The sequence below is a fragment of the Gopherus flavomarginatus genome, chromosome 18 (assembly GCF_025201925.1).
Source record: "Gopherus flavomarginatus isolate rGopFla2 chromosome 18, rGopFla2.mat.asm, whole genome shotgun sequence".
Classification (NCBI taxonomy): Eukaryota; Metazoa; Chordata; order Testudines; family Testudinidae; genus Gopherus; species Gopherus flavomarginatus.
In genome coordinates, this window is record NC_066634.1 from 15,348,095 (window position 1) to 15,374,128 (window position 26,034).

At 52.3% G+C, this 26,034-nt stretch overlaps 1 non-coding gene across 1 annotated transcript; it reads left to right on the forward strand.

Annotated features, from left to right (window-relative positions):
• The first annotated feature begins 21,181 nt into the window (after window positions 1–21,181).
• Window positions 21,182–21,255, forward strand: TRNAK-CUU (transfer RNA lysine (anticodon CUU)). Its single transcript has one exon. It is a non-coding gene; the product is annotated as a tRNA-Lys (tRNA).
• Window positions 21,256–26,034: the final 4,779 nt, after the last annotated feature.

A 26,034-nucleotide genomic window follows, 5' to 3' on the forward strand; every position in this document is an offset into this window, starting at 1 on the left:
AACCCCTGCGCCCCCTCCTGCACCCACGTGCGGACAGTGATCTGTGTGCATGGAGTAGCTAGCATTGCTCCTCCCTGGGATGCTGCTCCTCCGGGTACCCCTAGGGGCTGTGGGCGTGGGGAGATGAGAAGTGACGTCATCCGAGCTCCCTGCATCCAGGCCACTTTCCTCAGCTGGGCTGCATAAGGGGAGGGCAGAGAGCAGCAGCTTCTGATGCTCCCCTCACAGCACAGCCAAGGTGGGGAAAGTGACCAGGACGCATGGAGCACATAGTGTTTCTCCTCACTCCCCCCAACCCTCTATGGGCCCATGGAGGAGCATTGGGGCAGGGGAGAGCAGTGAGCACCTTTGCACTGCCACACGGTGCCCTTTGACCCCCTGGAGCCTTGGGTGGCTGCTGGGGGACCCACCCCTAGTGCCGGCCAGGCTCCCCAGCACAAGCAGCAGAAAACACAGGGAGACTGGCCCCACACTGAGCAGCGGTAGCCTGGGCGGCACATAATGGAGGTCGGGGGGGCTCAGTCTCCCCAAACCTTGCATCACCAAGGGGACAGTGGGGCCCATGACTGGGACCCCGGCCAAATTAGGCCACCCTGCAAAAGTCTCCCCTATGTCAGCCCCAGGGCTGGAGGAGCTCCCACTCCCTGCTACGGCCCAGGGGCTGCAGCAGGGGTACGGAGCTTCTCTGGTCTCAGGGCCGCAGCGGGGCAGGGGTAAAGGAGTGACAGGGTGGGGCTGGTGGGGGAAGGGGTGGAACAGAGTTGACAGTGGATGGGGCTATGGGTGGAAGGGGGCAGAGCCACAGACAGAAGGGGGTGCAAGGTTCTGGTGCTGGGGCCCCCACACTTGTGGTCCCCATAATGTGGGGTGTGACTCCTAGGGAGACACAAAGGAACATTCATGGGGGCACCTCAGGGCCTGAGTCAGCCCCCATGGAGGGCAGGGAGGAAGCACCACTCAGCCCCACTCTGTCCCAGCTCTTCCCCAACCCCACCCTCAGTCTGGGCCTCTGGCTCCCAGCCCAGCGATGACCCCCTTGCCCCTGTCCGCACCCCTCTCCCCAGCAAGCAACAGGCCCTCTCCCAGCCCTGCTTCTCGACCGTGGCTTCCGAGGGGCCACAGCCATGGCTAAGAGGGCACAATGTGAAATATTTGGGGACCACTGTTTTAGCGTGATGTCCTCAATCCTTCTCTGCAGTCCAATAAAAGTTATTCCTCACCCATCTACCCCTCCATCAGGGAGGGGTAGATGGGTGAGGAATAGACTAGGTCTGTTCTGCTGCCCTTCACTCATACAGGAAGGAGAATAACATTTTATTCCACTCAATCCTAATGTGATTTGTAACCCAAGACCATCCCAAACTGGTCATTTTGGGGAAGCGGCCCCATCATGCTGCATAGCTAGGCAGAGTAGGTGTGTCTATGCAAACACGGTCTGTTCCTGAAGTCTTTCCCCAGCTCCTCACTAGATGTGAGGGGGGAGCTCATTCAGACCCTGCTTACGCTTAGTATTTAAAAGCTCCTTAGTGTCCCTATCTCTGTCGGCCTTAGATTTCTCCTCCTGTCCCTTTTGTCACAGCTCAGATGAGGTGGCCCAGTGGTTAAGGTGATGGGCTGCTAATCCATTGTCCTCTGCATGCATGGGTTCAAATGCCATTCTCACTGGATGCATTTAGTCTTGACTCTTCCTTTATAGACAACCATCTCCCCACTTGGTACAATAACAGACACAACAATGTTGCTTCTTGCAAACAAAAACCTTCTCAGAAACTCCAACACCCCCCCCCCGGCTTTAAATAAAATGTCTAAATCGCAGATTTCTAAAAAATGTCTCTAGTTCTGTATTTCATAGTTTTTATCTTAAAAGCTAATGTTTCCTCAAGCTGAATAAGGCAACGCTTCAAAGGAAAATGTTAGAAATGCTAGGGGAGAAATAGGAAAGGAAAAAGCCCCTTTTCTCAGGAGATACAAACTCGACTCCCTCCTGTCTCTATCACCAGTGGATTTTGCATCCCTCCTTCTGAGGTGTAAATAAAATAAAGAGGAGACAAGGTGGTTTGGCACAAACAAAGGTAAGTGTAGTCAGGGTAAAGGTACAGAAAGCTGGGGGAACAGGGGAAAATGCAAACTTAATGAATACAATGAAACAGTGACTGGGTTTGGGAGCCTAACGCTCAGGCCCATAAACCCTCCCTTGGAAATTAGAAAACACTAAACAATGCCCCAACACAGAAACCTTTCCCCACTGTTCAGGTGAGGTGGATCCCAGGTGCCGGTGCGACGCCCAGGACCTTCCACTCTCCCGCTGCTTTAGAGCCGTTGAGGAGGAGCACTGGGGAGTCCAGACGACGGTTGGGTTTCGTTGCTGGCACGGAGGCCCTCTGGGATGCTGGACACCAGGAATGCAGGACGGCAGGAATGGGGGTGACAGGCCTCCTGTTCCTCAGTCTCACGGTGGGACCGAGGGGGTTCTTCACTCTCTAGCTTGGGAGCACTGTGAAGACACGACCGTGGACGGGTGACTCAGAGATTCCCTCCTTCCTCATCACTGCACAACTGTTATCTTTTGTCTGAGCCAGGCAGAGTTTATCTTCATCACGTTCTATCCATCCACTTCTCAAAGTGTCATGTGATGAAGCATTCTCCGTTGTCTGTGCTTGGAGATGATGCTTTGACTTCTTTAATCCTCTATCAGAGTCGCTATGAGTGGAGATGAAAGTGTCAAAGACCTGGGAGAGGAATTCAAATGGATCCCAAACACAGTGCGATCATTGGGAGTTTAAATCCCAGGTTCCATCTATTGGCAAAGCCACTTCTAACAAGGTAGCTGTTTTGTCCCCCATTATGGCACAAGTTTGAAATATGGGCAGCATAGAGCCAATATTCATAACATCAACTACAAAAATGATACACATCTAGAGATAGCATCATTATAATCAGCCAATCAGAACCTCTCCATAGACCCCTTACATGACAACCTTTCTACAGTATTGGCTGCAAATATAGAACAGTGGTCGCAACAGTGATCTGCACAGTTACAGATTATGTCAATAACGTCACAGGAGGTGACATGGCATCAGTGAGACTGATATTGGAATAGCTTTCAGTTTTGGTGTCCTCATTTGAAAAAGTTGTTGTGAAATTGGAGCTAGGGCAGCAAAGAGCTACCAAATGTTCTGAGGGCTGGAGAAAAATACCTTCTAGTGAGCTATTGAAAGAGCTCAACCTGTTTAGCTTATCAAAAGAAGATTGAAAGGTGACTTCGCTGAAGTGTTGAAGTGCCTTAATGGAGAGAAAAGATTGGTTATTAAAGGGCTCTTGAATCTAGCAGAGAAAGGCATAACAAGACCCAATGATTGGAAGGTGAAAAGAGACAAATTCCTATTACAACTAAGGCACAAATAGTCAACAGCACGGATGATTCACCACAGGAACAAGCTACCAAGGAAAGAGGTGGATTCTTCATCTCCTGATGTCATTTAATGAAGACTAGATGCCTTTCTTGAATGTGTTTGCCCCCAAAGTAGCTCTTGTGTCATACAGGAGGCCTGTGACATGCAGGGGGTCAGATTAGATGATCTAATGGTCTCTTCTGGCCAGAAAGTCGACTAATTTCTGAAAAACTGAGTGTAGCATTGGGAACAGCGTCTGATGTTTTGCTGTCTAGCCGGCTTGCTGACTAGAATGAAGGCTCCTTGAGTGGGGTGATCCACAGGGAGTAGCTCAAACCTCCAAAGGTCCAGGCCAGGGGCAGGACATTGGCACAGCAAAGGAGGGATATGGCAGTGACATCACAAAGGCCTTTTGCAGGACCTAAGACTTATTGGTCCAAGGTGGTGGGGAGGTGTTGACCTCACAGAGAGATGCTGACATCAGCAAGGCAGGACAGGGGTGAGGGGCCAGAGAAACCTCAGAGACCCCTGTGGCTTTGCTTCAGCAAGTCTCCTTCTCCAGGTCTCTCTTTGAGAACTGAGAGAGTATTCGGGCTCACGGACATGAGCACCAGGAGGAACCTCTTTCGAGATTTCTCCTTCCCTTTTAGTGATTTTCCTAGAAAACAGCCGTCCCTGTTTAGAAGGTAAGAGCCTCCTGGAGATTTGAAAGCTGTTCAGTCTGATCCATCTGGTGACAGGTGAATTCGAGGCATGGAAAACACGAGCTTAAGGAGGCAGAATTTTATTCTGCACCTGGGATTTTGTCCCTTAGAATCACTGGGGCCATTAGGGTTTGTCCTTTTTGTTTCACCTCTTCCTCCATCGCTCCCTCCCTCCTTTCTCTTCTCTTGCTTCCTTTGTCCTTTTACCTGTTCCCCTCCCAACACCAGGAGGGAGGGGGAGAGATAGAGTGTGTGTGTGGTTTTTTTAGTTTTTTGCAGGGCAGTGCTCTGCAGTTCTCACTGTGGGAGGTCTACCCAAAAATGTGAGGCTGAACTATTCCCCGGGAAATGATCCCCACTGGTGACCTGGGCCATCCTTTGGGCTCTCTGGTGAGATCCCTCAGCCTCCCATCCTCAGTCTCTACCCTGATTGGCGGAGTCGGGGGTTATTGACAGGGAGGAGACTCAGGTCCTTGTTGTTCTCTTTATAAGTCAAAACCAGTTCTATGTTTGATGAATTTTGCCGCTTCTCTGCATTAGTTGTCTCTGAGCAGTTCATGATTCTCTCTAACATTGCAGTTCTCCTCAAATACTTGCTGAATAGTTATTGTCACTGTTGTTGGTCTGGAGCTCATCTAATAGCACTTTATTCAGGTCATTCAGTGTCTGAAATTCAAGATCCAATGGGTAGTTTGAAAATCAGGGCTCTTGGGTCCTATTCCCAACTCTGCCTCTGACTGGCTGTGTGACCTAAAACAAGTCAATTCTCCTTTCTCAGCCTTAGCTTCTCCCTCTTTCAAGTAGAAATAATAATGATCCGCTCTTACCTACCTCATGGTGGGTGGAGGATGGGGATCCATTGGAGAGTGTCACTAGGAGTAGGGCATAATATGAGGTGTCCTATCACGTTTACTCAGAGCAGATTAACACGTAATAGAATAGCTGAAATAGTCTATTTTATTTGCATTTTTTTATTTTGAAATTGTTAAGAGCAGCAATGACTTAACTCAGACTGAAGCATCTTATCTAATGTTTGAGATCTAAGTGTCTCCTCTTTGTGTGCGAGGAGACAATTTAACACACTCTGACAAACAGGAGATGCTTTTGTTTTGCAATACAATATTTTTGCAAAGAACTTTCATCCCACTTGTTATGATTTTGAGAAACAAACCGTATTAGCCTGAATGGGATTTTCTGACAGAAATGGATTCAATGCACTTAGGAGCACAGGGTTGGAATTCAAAACGCCCTTAACAAATTGGGCACTTGGTCTTCTTGAGCGAAACTCCATGGTTGGGCCCCTCTCTCTAGACTGGGCTGAAGTGAAACCCCAGAGCCAAACACTCCTCCCAGGTACCGAGCTCTGACCTTGAATGATCAGATGCCGCTTAGCACTGTGAGAGCAGCTTTTGCTGGGGGATTCTCCCAACACTTTCCAATAGCGGGAAAGTATGAAATCCCTATTTGACTGCTGGGGACAGAGCCCTAGAGTGTGGAGCAACTTGCCGAAAGTCCCCCCAGGAAAAGGAAAACAACCAGCAGTGGAACCAATAGGAAACCCAGCAATGGAACTCAGGAGTCCTGAGGGTGTGCTAAGGTGTCCTGATGTCCCGATTTTATAGGGACAGTCCAAATTTTGGGGTCTTTTTCTTATCTAGGATTCTATTACACCCAGCCCAGTCCCGATTTTTCACATTTGCTGTCTGGTCACCCAAGAGTGTGCACATGTGTGGGTCCCAGCTGCTCCCTGCCCCCTTCATTGAAGCAGATGTGCATGGTTACTGCCTTGGGAACTGCAGGGCACCAGTGGACATGGAGTTGGCTGGAGGTAGGGTCTGGCTTCAGGCAGGGCAAGGGATGCGGGGCTGGCTGGCTTCAGGCTGGGGGGTGCATCAGGGGTTGGCTGGAGACAGGGTAGGGGGTGCGGGGCTGGCTGCAGACAGGGGGTGCAGGGCTGGTGCAGGCTGGGGGTGTGTGGGGGCTGGCTGGCTTTAGGCAGGGCCACAGGGGGGAGAGGCAGGAGTTGGCTGGAGACAGGGCAGGGGGTGTGTCAGGGGCTGGCTGTGGGGCTGGCTGCAGGCAGGGCAGGGAGGATGCGGCTGGTGCGGGCAGGGCAGAAGGTGCAGGGCTGGATGGAGACAGAGGATGGCTGCGGGCAGGGCAGGGCAGGGGGTGCAGGGCTGGCTGCAGGCAGGGCATGGGGCAGGGCCCGTGCAAGGATGTTTCATGCCGTAGGCGAAACTTCCACCTTGCACCCTCCTCCCCCGCGCCCCCGCCCTAAGGCGCCCCACCCGTGGCAGCTCCCCCCTCCACCCTGAGGCGCCCCTCTTGTGGCAACTCCCCCGCTCTGCCCTGCAGCAACCCCCCCTCGCCCCAGCTCACCCCTGCTCCGAGCACGAGCACCCCAAGCACATCGTGACCGCTTCACTTCTCCTGCCTCCCAGGTTTGTGGCACCAAAGCCTGCCAGGTAGTCAAGCACCCTCCTCTGAGCCACAGCAGCCCTGACAGTTGACAATAGAGGCACCTTAACCCCTGAGTTCCTTCAATGTTTCCCCCTTCGGGGTCCAGCTCTGATCACCAGATACTCGGGGTATGTCTATACCACCTGCTGAATCGGTGGGCAGCGATCGATCCAGCGGGGTCGATATATCGCGTCTAGTGTAGATGCAACACATCGAGTGCTCTCCCCTTGACTGCTGTACTCCAGCTTGGTGAGAGATGGAGGCAGAGTCTACGGGGAGCTGCAGCAGTCGACTCACCACCACTGTGACATTATGAGTATAATCTAATATCTCATTGAAAGGTGACAGGGCCAGAAAGAGTTAATTAACTCACCTCACCGACTGACCTGACCCATGGGTGAACCTTAAGAACTGCTTAGCAAGATATGTAAATTTACAGAGCTTTGAAATGCAAGTCTGCATTGTTAGAAGTAGAAGGGGAGATTTTTGCTCAGGTCTTGTGATGTAAGCAAACAAGTCTTGTCTGTTGCTATAATTTTAATTCAAAGAGCAAAAAAGGAATATTAACATTTAGGATGGTACTTGAGTGAAATAGTATTATTGTCTATGTGTCTCTTTGAAGGTTGTGGTAACCTCTATTTGAACTGTTTAATGAATAAATTCCCCTGTACTAATTGCCAGGATGTTTGGAAGGAGAGCTAAGCCTATTGTTTTCTCAGGCCGAAAAGCTGCTGGAAATGTATAAGAAGCCTGGGACACGATCCTTCTTCATCTCATATCTGCTTTGGGTTTCAAGATGGGGAAACCTTAAGCCACAAGGATTGTGATCCCCAGTCAATGACTGGAGCCACCCTGAATATGGAAATTGGACTATAACCTATGGACTATTTCAAAAAGGACTTTTGGCTACTACAAGCTCACCTCTACTATGTATCTGAACCTCAAGAATTGAATTCAAGTCTATATGTCTATTAATCTTTTAACCAACATTCTCTCTCTTTTCTTTTCTAATACATTTTAGCTTACTTAATAAGAATTGGCTATAGCATGTATTTTAGGTAAGATCTAAGTTGTAATAGATCCTGAGTATGTGGCTGATCCTTTGGGATTGGAAGAATCTTTTCTTTTATATGATGAAGTAAGATTTTCAGGAATCATCATCATATCTGACAGGTGTGTCTGGACGGAGGCCTGAGGCTGGGTACTTTAAGGGAACTGCGTGGCTTAAACTTCTAAGTAACCAGTGAGGTACTACAGAAGCTGCTTTGTGCTGGCTTGGTAAATCTAAGTATTGAAATCACCACCAGCATTTGGGATTTGTCTGCCCTGTTTTGTTTGCAGTTCACCCTGATTAAGTGACCTCAGCTGGCTCCCACAGGGAGCACCGTCACACCTACATCCAGGCTGTAGGGGTCCGAGGGATCTTAGCGGCCTTGAGGTGCACAGATAACTAAGTCCAGGCCGTAGGGGTCCCTGGGGGGCTTAGAGAGTTTTTGGGGGGACACAGATACCAATCTCCAGGATCTAGGGGTCCCAGTGGGGTTTAGGGGGTTCATGGGGGGCATAGATACCTACGTCCAGGCTGGAGGCATCCTGGGAGTCTTAGGGGATTTTTGGGGGCCCAAGATACCTGTGTCCCTGCTGTAGGGGTACCAAGGGGTCTTAGGGGTTCGAGTGGGCACAGATACGTATGTCCAGGCTGTATCAGTCCCAGGGGCTATTAGAGGTTTTGTGAGGGTAACAGATATCTACATCCAGATTGTAGATGTCCCGGCGGGGGGATAGGGGGGCTGTGGGGGTACAAATACCTACATCCAGGTTGTAGGGTTTCCTGGGCGGTTAGGGGGTTTCTGAGGGGCACATATACCTACGTGCACACTGGAGTGTCCTGGGGGGCTTATGGAGTCTATATGGGGCACAGATAACAATGTTCTGGCTGTATAGGTCCCTGGGGGGCTTAGGGGGCTTGTGAGGGGGCACAGATACCTAAGCTCAGGATGGAGGGTTCTACAGGGGTCTTAGGTGTTTGGTGGGGGGGCACAGATACCTACGTCCAGGCTACAGGGGTCCCGGAAGGGCTGAGGGTCTGTAACGGAGTGTGGGGGAGTCCGGTCCTGCACCTCTCTTCCTGGGACACAAGGTGACTCTCAGCCAGCCAGTAAAACAGAAGGTTTATTGGACAGCAGGAGTGAAGGATACAGCAGAGCTTGGAGGCACAAGCAGGACCCCTCAATCGAGTCCTTCTGGAGGTTCAGGAAACTTAAATCCCAGTTTCGGATTCCCTGAATTCCAACCACCTAGACCAAAACCGAAACTGAACTAACTCCCTCCAGCCGGCCCCTTCCTGTGTCCAGCTTCCCTGGCAAAGGTGCTGACCCCCTCCCCCCTGCCTAGCTCACGTTACAGGCTGAGCACGTGTCCGGTTCTAAAGTCACCCCCTGCTCTCCCATCCCCCACACAGACAGTCCCTACTCCATCACAGTAATGCCCAGAGCATTTCCCTCATGGAGCAACAGTGACACCGTGTGGCCGTGCAGGTTAATGCCCAGAACATTTCTCACATGAAGCAACAGTGACACTGTGTGGCCACGCAGGGTAATGCACAGAGCATTTCCCGCATGGAACAACAGTGACACCCTGTGGCCACGCAGGGTAATGCACAGAGCATTTCTCTCATACAAGAACAGTGACGCCGTGTGGCCACGCAGGGTAATGCACAGAGCATCACACCTACGTAGAGGCTGTAAAGATCCCTGCTGGGGCTTAGGGGTAGTGAGGGGCACAGATAGCTACGTCTAGGCTGGAGGGATTCCGGTGGGGATTAGGGACTTCATAGGGGACACAAATATCTACATCCGGGCTGGAGAGGTCCCTGGATGGCTTAGGGGGTTGTGGTGAGCACAGACACATACGTCCAAGCTGTAGTGGTCCCTGGGGGTTTAGGGAGTTGGTGAGGGGCACAGAAAGCTATGCATGGACTGGAGGGATCCCTGGGGGACTTAAAGAGTTGTGGTTGTGCAGATACCTATGTCCTGGTTGGAGGGGGCCCTGGGGAGCTTAGGGGGTTTGTGTGGCATACACATAGCTACAACCAGGCTGGTGGGGGACCTATGGGTCTTAGGGGGCTTGTGGGAGGCAGAGATACCTATGTCCAGGCTGGAGAAGCCCTGGTGAGGGCTTAGGGGGTTCCTGGAGGTCACAAATATCTACTTCCAGGATGGAGGGGTTGTGGGGGTATTTGAGAGTTGTGGGGGGGCACAGATACCTATTTCGAGGCTGTAGGGGTTCCAGGGTTGCTTTGGGGCATTTTAGGGTACAGATACCTATGTCCATGCTGTAGGGTCGCTGGGAGGATCAGTGGGTTTGTGAGGGTGCACAGATACCTACTTCCAGGCTATAGGGATGTTGGTGGGGCTTAGGGGTTTGTGGGGGGCACAGATACCTTCATCCAGGCAAGAGGGGTCCTGGGGGCCTTAGGGGGGGTGGGGGGAGCTCAGATAACTATGTCGAGGCTGGAGGGGTCCCATCGTGGCCTAGGGGGTTTGTGAGGGGCACAGATACCTGCGTCTAGGCTGGAGGGGTTTCGGGGGTCTTAGGAGGGTTGTGGGGTCTGAAATACCTATGTCTAGGGTGGATGGGTCTCAGGGGGGATTAGGTGTTTTGGGGGGAACAGATACCTACATCGCGATTGTAGAGTCCCTGGGTAGCTTAGGCGCTTTGTGGGGGTCACAGATACAAACATCCATGCTGTAGGGGTCCTGAGGGTCTTTGTGTGGCTCTGGGGGTCACAAATACCTACCTACAGGCTGGAGGGGTCCTGTGGGTATTAGGGGGTTTGTGGGGCGTACAGATGCCTACATCTGGGCTTGCGGGTTCCCTGGGGTGCTTAGAGGTTTGTGGGGAGCACAGATACCTTTATCCAGGCTAGATGGGTCCCGGTGGGATTAGGGGGTTGTGGGGAGCACAGATACCTATGTAAGCAGAAGCAGGATGAACTCTACCTTGACATCTGGTGGTGAATTATGGAGAGTGTAGAAAAGAATTTCAGGGGCTGATCGTGTTTGCATAGGCACACCCACTCCTCCTGACACTGCAACGACAGCCTGGGATGGCTGCTTTGGCAGCTGTGGTATCCCCGGTTTATTTGTTGTTGGGGCATGAGATGTGGAGTGTTGTCACCCTGATTGTGTGGATGAGGAACTGTGAAACTGCTTTGAGACAGGGATTCTCACCATCAATTGAGTGGCACTCGCTAGACAAGGGAGTGAGCTCCTTGGATAAACCAAAAACATGAATTGCACTTTTTTTCTTTTAACAGTTGAAGAGTAAAGCTGAAATTTGTTTCTTTTGACAATTGAAGTTCTAGGTTCTTGACTTGAAATCACTAAAGAGCTTTGTTAACCAGTAAATGATTCTGAAGTTAAATTGTAGAGCAGAGCAGCTGACAGAAAGAAGCAGTTTGTGGGATGGTTGGAATAGCCCACGGAGTGAGGTGAGCTGAGTAGTTTTTTAGGACAGCTGGAGCAGATCAACGGTCAGCTGGCAGAACAGAGTAGCTGGTGGACCGAGCTGAGCAGTTCATGGGGAAGGCGGAAGCAGGATCCCACAGAGAGGCAAGGCAGTCAGCAGTGGACCACGTAAAGTGCTCCTTTCTGCCCAGGCTGGCAGGGGGAAAAACCCTGCAGATAGACTCTTGAACTCTGGGGTTGCGCAACTGTGGGTGATTTTGGGGTTGCTGGACTCTTGAAACATTTGAGGTATTGGACTTTCGAGTCTTGGGGTGATTTGGGGATTGCTAGACTCAAGAGCCCAGGGAAAAGGACACGGCCTAATTGAGGTGTTTTCCCAATTTAATGCTATGTTGTTTATCTCACGTTATTAAACATTTTCTGCTACACCCAGACTCTGTGCTTGCGAGAGGGGAAGTATCGCCTCTTTGAGGCACCTAGGGGTGCGTATGTACAATTTTCCCATGTCACTGGGTGGGGGCTCGAGCTGGTTTGCATTACGTAGTAGGGAAGGGACCCCTATGTATTGAACCCAGTCCTTGCTGCTATCAGTTCAGCCTGGCAGAAGGGTTCCACCTACATGCAGGCTGAAGGGGTCCCTGGGAGGCTTAGGGGGTTCGTGGGGGGCACAGATACCTACGTCCAGGCTGCAGGGGTCCCAGAGGGGCTTAGTGGGGGGCACAGATATTTATGTCACGGAGTGTGGGGGAATCCGGTCCTGCACCCCTCTTCCTGGGACACACAGTGACTCAGCCAGCCAGTAAAACAAAAGGTTTTTTTGGCCAACAGGAACGAAGGATACAGCAGAGCTTCTGGGCACAACCAGGACCTCTCGATCGAGTCCTTCTGGGTGTTCAGAAAGCTTAGTTCCCAGTTTGGGAATCCCTGAATTCCAATAACCCAGCTCCAAACCAAAACTGAACTAACTCCCTCCAGCCGGCCCCTTCCTGTGTCCAGCTTCCCAGGCAAAGGTGCTGACCCCTCCCCGCTGCCTAGCTCGAGTTACAGGCTTAGGTCCTGTCCCTCACCTTACGTCACCCCCTGCTCTCCCATCTCCCACACAGATAGTCCCTACTCCACCAGGGTCCCTACCCGTGGGGCCACTAACCCTAGCTCCAGGGGCCCTACCCATGGGGCCCGTAAACCTAGCTCCAGGGGCCTTACACGTGAAGCCCCTAACCATAGCTCCAGAGGCCCTAACTGTGCGGCCCCTAACCCTAACTCCAGGGGCCTTACCCGTAGGGCCCCTATCCCTAGGTGCAGGGGCCCTTCAACCTGGGGCCCCTATCCTTAGCTGCAGGGGCCCTACCAGTCAGGCCACTAACGCTGTCTCCAGAGGCCCTTCACGTGGGACCCCTAACCCAAACTCCAGGGGTCCTACTGCTTAGGGCCCTAACCCTAGCTGCAGGGGTCATACCCATGGTGCCCCTAAACTTAGCTCCAGGTGCCCCATCCCTGGGGCCCCTAACCCTAGCTTTAGGGACCCTGCTCGTAGGGCCCCAAACTATAGCTCCAGGGGCCCTACCCATTGGGATCCTAACCCTAGCTCCAGAGGCCCTACCCTTTCCTGGCTGGACATGTGCGAAGGATAAAACATACATCCTAAATGAAACAGTCTGACTTTTTATTATGGAGAAAAAACAAGTTTTAAAACGTTTATATGTTGGAGGACTTGGCCATACAGTATCTGAGGCTGAACTGCAGGAAAGATTCAGCAAGTTTGGAAATGTTACAGATGCGGAAATTGTTATCAGGAAAGATGACCAGGGGAACACTATGAAGACTTTTGCTTATATCAACATTAGCATTTCTGAAGCAGATCTTAAAAGATGTATGTCTATTTTAAATAAACCTCTCAACCCAGCTACAGGGCTCTACCCCTGGGGCCCCTAACCCTAGCTACCGGAGCCCTACCCATTGGGCTGCTAACCCTAACTCCTTAGACCCTACCTGTGAGGCCCCTAACCCTAGCTCCAGGGGCCCTAACCGTAAGGTCTCTAACACTTGCTCCGGGGGCCCTACCACTGGGGCCCCTAACCCTAGCTCCAGGGACTCCTTCCCTGGGGCCCCTAACTCTAGCTCCAGGGGCCCAACCCGTGGGGCCCCTAACCCTCGCTCCAGGGGCCCTACCAGTGGGACCCCTAACCCTAACTGCAGGGCCCCTACCTGTGGGCCCCTAACCCTAGTTCCAGAGGCCTTACCCGTGAGACCCCTAACCCTAGCTCCAGGGGCCCTACCAGTGGGACCCCTAACCCTAGGTCCATGGGCTCTACCCCTGGGGCCCCTAACCGTAGCTCCAGGCACCCCACCACTAGGACCCCTATCCCTAGGTCCAGGGCCCACCCCTAGGACCCCTAACCCTAGCACCATGAGCCCCACCCCTGGGGCCCCTCACCCAGAGGCCCGGGTCCCTACCTGTGGGGCCCCGAACCCTAGCTCCAGATGCCATACGCGTGGGCCCCTAACCCTAGCTCCAGGGACCCGACCCCTGGTACCCCTAACCCTAACTCCACGGGCCCCATCCCTGCAGCCTCTAACCGTAGCTTCATGGGCCCAGGCCAAATGACCCCGAACCCTAGCTACAGAGTCCTTACCCGTGGGACCCCGAAACCTAGTTCCATGGTCCCTACCATTGGGTCCCTAACCCTAGCTCCAGGGACTATACCCGTGGGGCCCCTAAACCTAGCTCCAGGGGCCCTACCTGTGGGGTCCCTAACCCAAGCTCCAGGGACTCTACCCATGGGGCCCCTATCTCTAGCTCCAGGGGCCTTACGCTTGGGAAACCTCACCCTAGCTCCAGGGTCCCTACTCCTAGAGCCCATAACCCTAGCTTCAGGGGCCATACCCGTGGGGCCCCTAAACCTAGCTCCAGGTGCCCCATCCCTGGGGCCCCTAACCCTAGCTTTAGGGACCCTGCTCGTAGGACCCCAAACTATAGCTCCAGGGGCCCTACCCATTGGGATCCTAACCCTAACTCCTTAGACCCTACCCGTGAGGCCCCTAACCCTAGCTCCAGGGGCCCTAACCGTAAGGTCTCTAACACTTGCTCCGGGGGCCCTACCACTGGGGCCCCTAACTCTAGCTCCAGGGGCCCAACCCGTGGGGCCCCTAACCCTCGCTCCAGGGGCCCTACCAGTGGGACCCCTAACCCTAACTGCAGGGCTCCTACCTGTGGGCCCCTAACCCTAGTTCCAGAGGCCTTACCCGTGAGACCCCTAACCCTAGCTGCAGGGGCCCTACCACTGAGGCTCATATCCCCAGCTCCAGAGGATCTACTCCTAGGGCTCCTAACCCTAGCTCCAGGGATCCTACCCATGGGACCCCTAATGGAAACTCCAGGGGCTCTAACCCTTGGGGCCCTAACCCTACCTCCAGGGGCCCCATCCCTGGTTTCCCTAACCCAGCCCTAGGGTCCCTACTCTTGGGGCTTCTTCCCCTAGCTCCAGGGGCCCTACCCGTGGTTCCCCTAACCCTAGCTCCAAGGGCTCTACCCGTGGGACCTTACCCTAGCTCCAGGGGCCGTCCTCGTGGTGCCCCTAACACTAGGTCCAGAGGCCCCACCCCTGGGAACCCTAACCCTAGCTCCAGGGGCCCTACATGTGGGAATCATAATCCTAGTTCCAATGGCCCTACCTATGGGACTCCTAACCTTAGCTTCCAGGGCCCTACCCCTTGGGTCCATTACCAAAGATCCAGGGGCCCTACCCCTTGCGCCACTACCCCTATCTCCAGGGGCCCTCTCCGTGGGGCCCCTAACCCAAGCTCCAGGGACCCGACCCCTGCATCCCCTAACCCTAGCTCCAGGGGCCCCATACCTGGGGCTCCTAACCCTAATTCCAAGGGCCCTACCCGTGGGCCCCCTAACGCTTGCTCCAGGCACCCTGCCCGTAGGGCCCTTACCTTAGCTAAAGAGGCCCTACCCATGGGGTCCTTAGCCCTAGCTCCATAGACCCCACCCCCTGGAAACCCAAACACTAGCTCCAGGGGCCCCACCCACGCGAACACTAACCCTAGCTCAAGGGCCAAGTCCCTGGGGCCCCAAATCCTATCTCCAAGGGCCTTAGCCATGCGCCCGCTAACGCCAGCTACAGGGGCTCTACGCATGGAACCACTAACCCAATTTCCAGGGGCCCTACCAATGGGACCCCTGTCCCTAGCTCCAGTGCCCCAGCCCGTGGGACCCCTAACCCTAGGTCCATGGGCTCTACCCCTGTTCCCATAACCATAGCTCCAAGCACCCCACCACTAGGACCCCTATCCCTAGGTCCAGGGCCCACCCCTAGGACCCCTAACCCTAGCACCATGAGCCCCAGCCCTGGGGCCCCTAACCCAAACTCTAGGGTCCCTTCCTGTGGGGCCCCTAACCCTAGCTCCAGAGGCCCTACCCATGCGACCACTAACCCTAGCTATAGGGGCCTTACCCTTGTGTCCCCTAACCCTAGCTCCAGATGCCATATGCGTGGGCCCCTAACCCTAGCTCCAGGGGCTTGACCCCCAGTACCCCTAACCCTAGCTCCAAGGGCCCCATCCCTATGGCTTCTAACCCTAGCTCCAGGGGCCCAACCCATGGGGATCTAACCCTAGCTACAGAGTCCTTACCCGTGGGACCCCCAAACCTAGCTCCAGGGGCCCTACCCGTGGGGCCCATAACCCTAGCTGCAGGTGCGCTACCCATGGGGCCCCTAACCTAGATCCAGAGGCACTACCCATGGGACCCCTAAACTTAGATCCAGGTGACCTAACCATAGGACGCCTCACCCTATCTCCAGGCGCCCCACTCCTGGGACCCTTTGCCCTATCTTCAGGGGCCCCATCCCTGGGGCCCTTAACCCTAGTTCCAGGGGCCCTACCCATGGGGCTCCTATCCCTAGCTTCAGGGACCCCACCCGTTGGGCCCCTAACCCTAGCTCCAAAGGCCCTACTTTTGTGACCCCTATCCCTAGCTCCAGGGGGCATACCCCTTGGGCCCCCAGTCCTAGCTCCAGGAACCGTACTCGTGGGGCCCCTATCCCTAGTGTTAGGCCTGAATAAAGATATTGCAGACAAAACCAGGTATGCTAACCTGACCAATGTCAGGCTAACAGAGGTTTTTGGGTAATTCCTGAGTGGAAAACACTGAGAAGCAGCAGCATGTCTCACAAGCGCTGGGAAAAAGTGAGATAAGGGAGAAGCTGCATTCCTGGCATAGTACCAGATGTGCTGTGTTAGGGCAGCTCCTTCGAAGAACTGATAAGAGCCCTAGTTTCCCAGCCTCCTTGTTTTCACTCCCTGGTTTTGTTCGTTGTTTGTTTTAACTCCCCTACATTTCTAACTTTAGGTATGTATGTATACTAAAGGTGTCTAGTTTCTAGTTGTTAAAAGAAGGGAGTGGGTTGCTCCAGTGAATAATTTATGACGCGACAGAACTGTCTATATAGGCTTATACTAAGATTTAAAGAGCGGGCTGGTTCTCTCGGGAGACGAGCTGCTCTATATTGATGCGTGCACTTGTCAATAAAGAGCTTTTGATCGGACCTTGCTGGTGTTGCCTGTCTCTCTCGTGGTCAGACAACTAACTTTGCCATCTGGGGGTTAGAGTCCCTGACACTAGCTCCAGGGGCTCTATCCCTGGGGCCCCTGACCCTATCTCCAGGGGCCCTACCCGTGGGGACCCTGACCCTAGCTCTATGGGACCTCCCCATGGGGCCCCTAGCCTTAGCTCCATGGGCCCTACCCGTGGGGACCTTAACCCTAGCTCCTGAGGTCCTACCTGTGGGAGCTCTAACCTTAGCTCCTGGCTTCGTGCCCATTTGACCCATAATCCTAGCTCCAGGGGACCTACCCGTGGGACCCCTAATCTTAGCTCCAGGGGCCTTACCCCTGGGGTGCCTAACCCTGCCTTCAGGGGCCCTACCCGTGGGGCCTCTAACCCTAGTTCCAGGGGCCCCACTCCTGGAACCCCTATCCCTAGCTCCATGGGCCCCATCTCTGGGGCTCCAAACCCTAGCTGCATGGGCCCTACCCCTGGGTCCCCTAACTCTAGCTTCAGGGGCCCTACCAGTGGGACCCCTAACCCTAGTTCCATGGGTCCCACCCCTTGGACCCCTAACCCTTGCTCCAGAGCCCCCATTGCTGGGGATCCAAACCCCTGCTCAAGGTGCCCTGCCCATGGGGCCGCTAACCCTAGCTCCAGGGGCCCCACCCCTAGCCACCCGAACACTAGCTCCAGGCACCCCACCCCTGGGACCCCCAACCCTTGCTCCTGTGGCCCCATCCCTGGGGCTCCTAGCCCTAGCTCCAGGGTCCCTACATGTGGGAACCCTAACCCTAGCTCCAACGGCCCTTCCCGTGGGGCCCCTAACCCTAGCTCCAAGGTCCCTTCTTGTGGGACCCTTAACCCTATCTGCAGGCCCTGTACCCCTGTGTCCCCTAACCCTAGCTTCAGAGGCCCTACCCATGGGGCCCTTTACCCTAGGTCAAGGGGCCCTATGCATGGGTCCCCCAACCCTAGCTCAAGGGGCCCTATCTCTGGGGCCCTTAAACCTAGCTCCAGGGGCCCTGCCCGTTGGACCCCTTTGCCTAGCTCCAGGGTCCCTTGAAACACTTGGGAAAATGTGTTTGACTGTTCAGGCATTGGGAGCTCAGCTAAGAATGCAAATGCTTTTCAAAGACTGCAGGGACTGTGGGATCGCTGGAGTCCTCAGTCTCCCCTCCCTCCCTCCATGAACATCCATTTGATTCTTTGGCTTTCCGTTACGCTTGTCACGCAGCACTGTGCTGAGTCCCGGCTGTGGACTCTGTCTATCATAGCCTGGAGATTTTTTCAAATGCTTTGTCATTTCGTCTTCTGTAACGGAGCTCTGATAGAACAGATTTGTCTCTCCATACAGCGATCAGAACCAGTACCTCCCAGACGGTCCACACTGGAGCTCGTTTTGGGTTTGGGACTGCATCGCCACCTGTGCTGATCAGAGCTCCATGCTGGGCAAACAAGAAATGAAATTCAAAATTCGCGGGGCTTTTCCTGTTTACCTGGCCAGTGCATCCGAGTTCAGATTGCTTTCCAGAGTGGTCACAAGGGTGCACCGTGGGATACCTCCCGGAGGCCAATACTATTGAATTGCAGCCACACTAACCCTAATCCAACATGGCAATACCGATTTCCGCGCTACTCCCCTCGTCGGGGAGGAGTACAGATATCGGTATTAAGAACCCTTTATATCGATATAAAGGGCTTCATTGTGTGGACGGGTGCAGGGTTAATTCGTTTTAATGCTGCTAAATTCGGTTTAAATGCGTAGTGTAGACGAGGCCTAAGAAAGCGGCTGTTTGACCTACAAACAACAACAAAGTAAAACCTGCAAGAGCAGCCTTTCAGTTCAGAGGCCTGATAATAAGATGTTACTAATAACTGATGAAAGAGTTACAAACGACTCAAAACCATACTCAGAACAAACCAAATGGGAACACAGACAACACCATTTTTCTTCGCTGCTCTTCAACCACGATATTCTCCCCATAGGGAGGTCCACCGCTCCTGGGGGTTCAGTGCCACAGTAACAGGGTGATGTGTGCAAGGGATGGAGGAAGCTGCTATTCCATCTCCCTAGTCTAAAAATCAGTTTAATAGCTAGTCCTGAGATAGAGGAAGTATCAGTTATTAAAGTCATAAGAACTAATTTAACATTGTGATTCCAGCCAATGTTAAAATGATCTAACATTCAGGTTAATAGAAACATTTCTAGTCCTCTGCATAGAACGCTCAAATGATGCAAAAATAGCAAGTTTGCTTTAAAAAGTCATAAAAGGGGTGTCATCCAGAATCTGACACTTGGTGAAACGTAAGTCTAGAACACACAACCAGTTTGGGGATTGTGCTCTGCTTCTTAACAATCTGCCCTGAGGTTGCCACTCACAGTCACAAGCTACTCCAGATGGCTGGGGCCCTCTCATGGATCAGTAACTGGTTAGCAGCTTGGAAAGAAAGAGTAGGACTAAATAGTTGTTTTTGCAGTGGAAAGGGGTAAATAAAAGGCTTCCAAAGTATGAGACGAGGCTACAGACATTAGGGCTGGTCAGTTTAGACAAGACCGTAGAGCACCAGTTCTCAACCAGGTGTCTGCCAAAAGAAACCAGGCTTGACCCACATCCCCAAGCCACCAAGCCTACCTGCCTGCATTGAAGGGGGAGAGAAAGGGCACAACAAAAAATTGCAGCATCAATGCAGAAGAGAGAACTCTTCCCCTGCCATTATCAGTAAGGGTTGCCTCACAGCCACTGATTCCCTGAACAGAAATAGCAAAAGTCCAACCACAATTCTACTTCCTTTCCACTACAAGAGATAATGGGTGGGAGCTGCTCTCTTGAGACTGTCCTGCTGCTGCCCAGGCACATGGCAAACAGAGCTGGGCCCTCAAACCGAGGATTTTGATCGCTTGAAGGCCCAGAGGGAAAAGAGACAAGTGCTCGTGTATCAGAGAATGGCTTTGATCCATTGACCTCTGGGTTATGGGCCCAGCATGCATCCGCTGCGCCACTCTGCTGGCTCTTTACTCCCTCTGCCACCCAGCCACTTCTATCTGGATTAGTGCCTTACGAGCTCTCACGCTGGCAGGCATATGCGCCGGCTGCTAGGCAGCTGCCCTGGTCACAGGCTTTTACAGCTCCTACAGGGTAAAAAGGATCTATTTGGGGTTTGGACCCCATTGGGAGCTGGGTAGCTGAGTGCCAGAGACGGGAGTACTGCTTAAACTGTTTTCAATTAAGCCTTCAGCTCCTGGGGGATGAGGTTCAGCCTTTGATCCATGTCTGCAGCAGGCAAGCACCTCTGGCTCAATCAGCCCCCACCCTGCCCCCGCTGTATTAGCAGACTAAAACCTGGAGCAAAGGCACACGCCTTGCAAGGGAACAGGAGCCGGGATCTCGAACAAATGTCAACATTTTAGTAAGATGACGTTCAAAGAAGAAAAAGGTGTACGGTACAGCATTTAGGTGTAGAAGTTTCTGGTGATCAGGGAACAATGTACAGATTACCCAGGGGGTGCGAAGTTCTGTTTAAGATCGGGTGGCGTAAGGAATACAGAATCTGCAATAGCCCTGACTGGGGGTAAAAGGTTAACGTACAGACACTGAGTTAGGAGGGTATGTTGTCCATGTGAGGGCTACGTTCAGGTGTGGAGTTTAAGAAGCGGGTACGACAATGAGAATGGATTCACCCGCGTTTGGTGAGTTTTAACATTCAGGGTTTTTTAATCTTTGCCACAATCTAGTTTAAGCAGGGTCGGTATGAACTCTACCCTGCCATCTGTTGGTGATCTGTTGTAAAGGCCTTTTGGGGCTGATGTCATTTGCATGGTTACACCCACCCCAGATTGCATGACGGGAGTGCTTGTCCAAATGGTCATTTCAGCTGCTGTGGGATCCCCCATCTCTTTGTTATTGGGGCAGGAGTAATCAAGTGTATTTTCCTGTTTAGTTTGGATCAAGGAGAGAGTAACTGTACCTGGCATTTGAGGCCTGAGAGCTTGCCCCTCACCTGGAAAGGACTCATCATTAAGGGGTATGGGTTCCAACCCCTCCCCCATCCCCAAGGGTGTGAGAAGTAGGAATAGATGTTTGTTCTTGGTCTGATTGATTTTGTGTCTGGTGTCTGAAGACAGAGATATTTTTGAATATCTTTAGAATTGTTGTTAGTACTGAAGTTTTTCATCTTAAAGTTATGCTATTAGATTTCTTCTACATTACATTTTGGTGCTGAAAGGTAAAAGGTTGCTTTGTGTGTGCTGTTATGGAGTGAAGTAACAAAGGTTGGTTGCAGAGAGGGTGCATGTGCTACAAAAGTTGTGCCTGTCCCACCCCAGCTGTGGTCCCAGAGTCCAGAATTTGCATAAACTCACCCCCTTATCTGTGACTAACAAGCTTGCCCTGCTAACTCTTCCAGCAAAACAGGCCAAAGAAAGTGTATGCAAGCCCTGTACTGCAGCCCCAGTACTATTTTCGGTTCCTTCCCACAGATCTTTCACTCCGCACCAGTCCAGTTCCTTGCTGTTGCTTGTCCAACCACTGCATGGATGTGCTAGACCGGACCCTGAGCTGATTCCTGACTGTCGTGCTCCATACAGCCTGGCCTGTCTGTGTCTCTGTGGTGCAATGGGTCAGCACGTTTGGCTCTTAACTGAAAGGATGGTGGTTCAAGCCCACCCAGGGACAGTGATAAGCCTGTGCTACTTCCTTGCTTTCCTGCGGGCAGGGCCGGCTTTAGGCCAATTCAACCAATTCCCCTGAATCGGGCCCCGCACCCAAGCCCTGCTGGTGCACTGTACTAGGGTGGCCCAGCTTCCCCGGGGGGCAATTTAAAGGGCCTGGGGCTCCCAGCAGGGACTGGAGCCTCAGGCTGTTTAAATTGCCACCAGAGCCCCACTGCTGGAGACTTGGGGGCTATTTAAAAAGTCTGAGGCTCCCCTTGCTTCTACCGCCCCGGCCCTTTAAACAGCCCCCAGAGCTCTGCCACTTCCCCAGGGCTCCCGCGGCTATTCAAAGGGCTGGGGCGGTGGAAGCAGGGAAGCCCCAGGCCCTTTAAATAGCCCCCGAGCCCTGGGCTGCTGCTACCTTGGTGGAGGAGGGGGCACTTACCATACAGGGTAGGCTGTACCCCCTGTACCCGCACCCCTGCCCACAGCCAGACCCTGCTGCACCCCCTGCCCTGCCTGCACCAGCCCCGCACCCCGTGCCCTGTCTCCAGTCAACCCTTGCCGCACTCCCCTGCCTTAAGCCAGCCAGTCCCACACTCCTCTGTCTCCAGGCCTGCCAACCCCTGTGCACTCCTCTGAGGCCCTGCCTGAAGCCAACCAGCCCACTCCACCCTACATCCCCCTGCCTGCTGCCAGCCCCTGTTAGCAGCCAGTCCCACACACCCTGCCCTGCCTGCAGCCAGCCCATTTGCAGCCAGTCCTGCACCCCCTGTCCTGTCTGCAGCCAGCCCCGCACGCCTTGCCCTGCTTGCAGCCAGACCCTACCTCCAGTCAGCCCCTGCCCTGCCTCCAGCCAGCCCCATGTCCACTGGTGCCCTGCAGTTCCCAGGGAAGTAACCCTGCATACACGCTGCAATGAGAGGGGCAGTGAACAGCTGTGACCCACGCATGTGCACACCTTAGGGTGACCAGACAGCAAGTGTGAAAAATTGGAACAGGGTGGGGGGTAATAGGATCCTATATAAGCAAAAGACCCCCCAAATCGGGACTGTCTCTATAAAATCGGGACATCTGGTCACCCTAGCACACCCCCAGGGAGTGGCGGGGACCCACACATGTGAAACGGAGCTCATTTCTAGTTCAGACCCATCTTTTTAAAAAAGAATTTTAGGTAGGGTTAACATACATCTGTATTTTCCTGGACATGTCCAGCTTTTTGGTTCTTAAATAGACCATCTGGGAGAAATTTTTAAAAATATGGATGTATGGTAATCCTATTGGTACAAAAAATACATACTGTGGCACATCCCTTAAATCAGAACTTTTTACAGGGAACCGGCTGCTAAGCAATGAAAGGCTTTTATTTACATGGTTTTTTTTTTAGTCATCCCTGCCGGGGCCCTGCCGAATATGTTCGAATTGGGCCCCGCACTTCCTAAAGCTGGCCCTGCCTGCGGAGAGCCTCAAAGGTCCCATTTTGCTGCCTCTTGGCCTCAGTGCTTTCAGCTAGTGGCCCGAAGACCGGGCTGGATGTCATTCAGAAACCCATCTCCCAGCAGCTGTTCCAGAGGCTCAGGTTTAATCCTCAAGGCCGAGCACAAAAACTTTCAGCCAGGAACATTTCGCTCTCTCCCCGCCTCCGCCCAAGTGGCAAAGGAGAAGCAGACGAGACACGTTGGCTCAAAGACGCCTCCCTCCCACTTCCCTGTAGGCTGTGCAAAGCTCTTGGCCTGCCTCACGCCTTGTCAGGAAAGCGCGGCCATGCTGCTCACGCCTGAGTCACGTCCGCAGCCTGGCCTGCCCTGGCTGACGGTGTGCAGAGCCACGCCAGTCAATGGCAGTTTGAGTCAGGAGCCTAGGCTCTTTCCCCTGACAGCCACACACACAGCACTGCCTGGTGTCCCAAGAGCCTCCTTCCTGTTCTCCTGCAGCACACACTGCCTGCCAGTGTGGGTGGGAAAAGGGGACCAGGAAGTACTGAAGCCTCATTCCAGGACAGGAGGCCCTCGCCATACCCAGGCCTGCCTCTTGCCTTCAGTCCAGGTAGCCTCATGGCTTAGGCTCTTGGTGCTCTGCTGGTCACTGCCTTGCTGGAAGGCCCTGAGGGAAAAGACGCAAGCACACATGTAGCAGAGGATGGCTTTGATCCATTAATCTCTGGGTTATGGGCCCAGCACACTTTTGCTGCACTATTCTGCTGGTTTTTCATGATGGCTGCCACTCAGCCACCACTATCTGGATTAGCACCTTATGCGCTCTCACGCTGGCAGGCAGATGCGCAGTCTGCTAGGCAGCTGTCCTGGTCACAGGATATTACAGCTTCTACACGGTAAAAGGGATCTATTTGGGGTTTGGACCCCATTGGGAGCTGGATAGCTGAGTTCCAGAGACAGGAGCACTTCTTAAACTGTTTTCAGTTAAGCCTTCAGCTTCAACCTCACCTGAAAAGTACTCACCATTAAGGGGTATGGGTTCCAAATGCCAAAAGCATGTGGGAGGTAAGAATGGGTATTTAGCTGTCTGGGGTTGTTTTAGTTGATTTCCTTTTTGCTGTTCCTGGTGTGTGAAGACAGAGACATTTTGGAATCTCTTAAAATGGCTGTTAGTGCTACAGTCCCTCACCTTAAGCTTATGCTATTAGATCTCTTCTGTGATATATTCTGGTTCTGAAAGGTAAAAGGTCGCTCTGTGTGTGGCATTATGGAGTGAGGTAGCAAATGTTGGTTGCAGAAATGGGGCATGTGCCACAACAGTCCTGCACCCCAGCTGCATTCCCTGAGTCCAACCTGCAAAATTTCCATGCAGTCAGAGTGGAAAAGAGCATTTTACCTAACTGTGAAGTTGCTTACAACTTTCAGTGTGTAAGTGAGATCAGAACCCCCCACTCTAAGTACATCTAAAATTTATACTTAACTATTAGTGATCTTAGGTCTGTAGCATAGAACTGAATTTATAATACAATTACAAAGAACTTTATTTTTAAACTAAAAAAGAAAAAAAAGCCATAAAATCTGCAGTTAGAAACTTCAAAAAAGACCCATAGTACTAAATTTAAATATTCATTTTCAACCTTTTTTATTTCACTATGCTTTGGAACCCATGTCCCTTGCCTAATGAGATATATGTAGGTTCGGGTGACTCCCAAAAGCATGAACTGCTAAGGACCGTTCTACTGTCCTTGATTCATATCACCAGGATAACTACACTTTATAACTCCTGCCCTAATAAGAAAGAGATTGGGGATCTCACAGCAGCCGAATCCTCCCCACAACCAAGAATTGGTGCTCCTGGTAAATCACACTCCCTATTATACCAAATCATTGGTATTGAATGCTGAAGTCACAGCTAGCAAAAGTAGCCACCCATCTCTGCCCTGCAGCATCCAGTTTAGCCCTTGTTAACACATAAGTCAGTGGATTGTTCTCTGTCCATACCTGAAACTGAGAACCACACAAGTAGTCTCCAAAGTTCTCAGTGATGGCCCATTTCAAACCCAAGAACTGCAGCTGGTGGATGGGATAGCAAGTTTCGCTATTAGACAGTCCTCAGCTGGCAAAGGCTACAGATTTACATTTGCCTTCCACTTCCTGGTACGAGACTGCTCCCAAACCCTCCAAACTGGCATCAGCATGCAGGATAAATGGCTTGTTTGAGTCAGCAGAGACTAGGACTGGCACATGAATCAGGCAAATAATGATTTCCCGTAAAGCTCTGTCACATCTCTCATCCCGCCATGTCCCAAATGGAGAGGAGAGGAGCCCCTCCCCTGTCCCAGCCCAAGAACACCAGATCTGTGGAGGCAAGATGTCTGTAGCCCAAACCAGCTGGAGCTGCTGGGGAGAGGAGTTCTCCCCTCAGCCCAGGCCCACTGGAGTTGCTATTGCAGTGGGGGAGAGATGTCTTTCATCTAGTTCTTAGATGCCCTGATAAGAGGGGGGTTGAGTTTTTTCTTCCCACCTACAGCTCAAACTTCTTTTTCCCCCACCACTTTCTGCTCTAGCCTGATCTCCCTCTTTCACCTCAATTCTCTTTTTCCTGGTCTTGTTCCAGAGCCCTGACAGCCCAGTTCTCTGCCCTAACCCCGTGCTACTGCACCCTGAACCTCTCATTCTAACCCCACACTAGAGCCTGCACTCCCAGGGCCAGTGCCATCATCCACCTGCACTCCAACTCTCTGTCCCATGTACCCTGATTTAGGGTGTACTAATAATATTAATTTGGATAATATGATGAAAATTTAATTTATTAGCTTACATTTTATTTAATTTAATTGAGTTACAAAGTTACAGTTGCTTTACTGCTATTCAATAGATACATAGGGCATTATATGCAACAAAGTTTTGGTTAATGTCTCTTACCACACTTCCTTGATAACCTGGTGGTAAGAGACACAGAACCAGCCTTGCAGTTCAGGTTTCTCAATTCTTGAGTGAAAGATGCAGCGCTTAGAAAAAGCTACTGTTACTTAGGGTTTACTTGACTAAGTTAAACTTAAAATCAAAACCTAATAAACAAAGAATAAAAACTTACGGAAATGGAGCTTAGCCTAGTTCCCTTGAAACTTAAAGTTTAAGAACAAGTACAGCCTACTGCTAGTACATAGAGAGAGAGTGGAGGAAGTAAGTCAGAATGATAGAGTGAAGTGCTCTAGTGAGGTGGGTTACCTCTTTTATAGGGCACAAGCACCGGAAATCCTTCCTCCTATGTCCAAATTTCATTCCTCACCCACAAAACGTTAGGGTACGCTTACTTCACAGGCTAGTATGTTTGTGCATGTTGATGACATGTACATATGCAC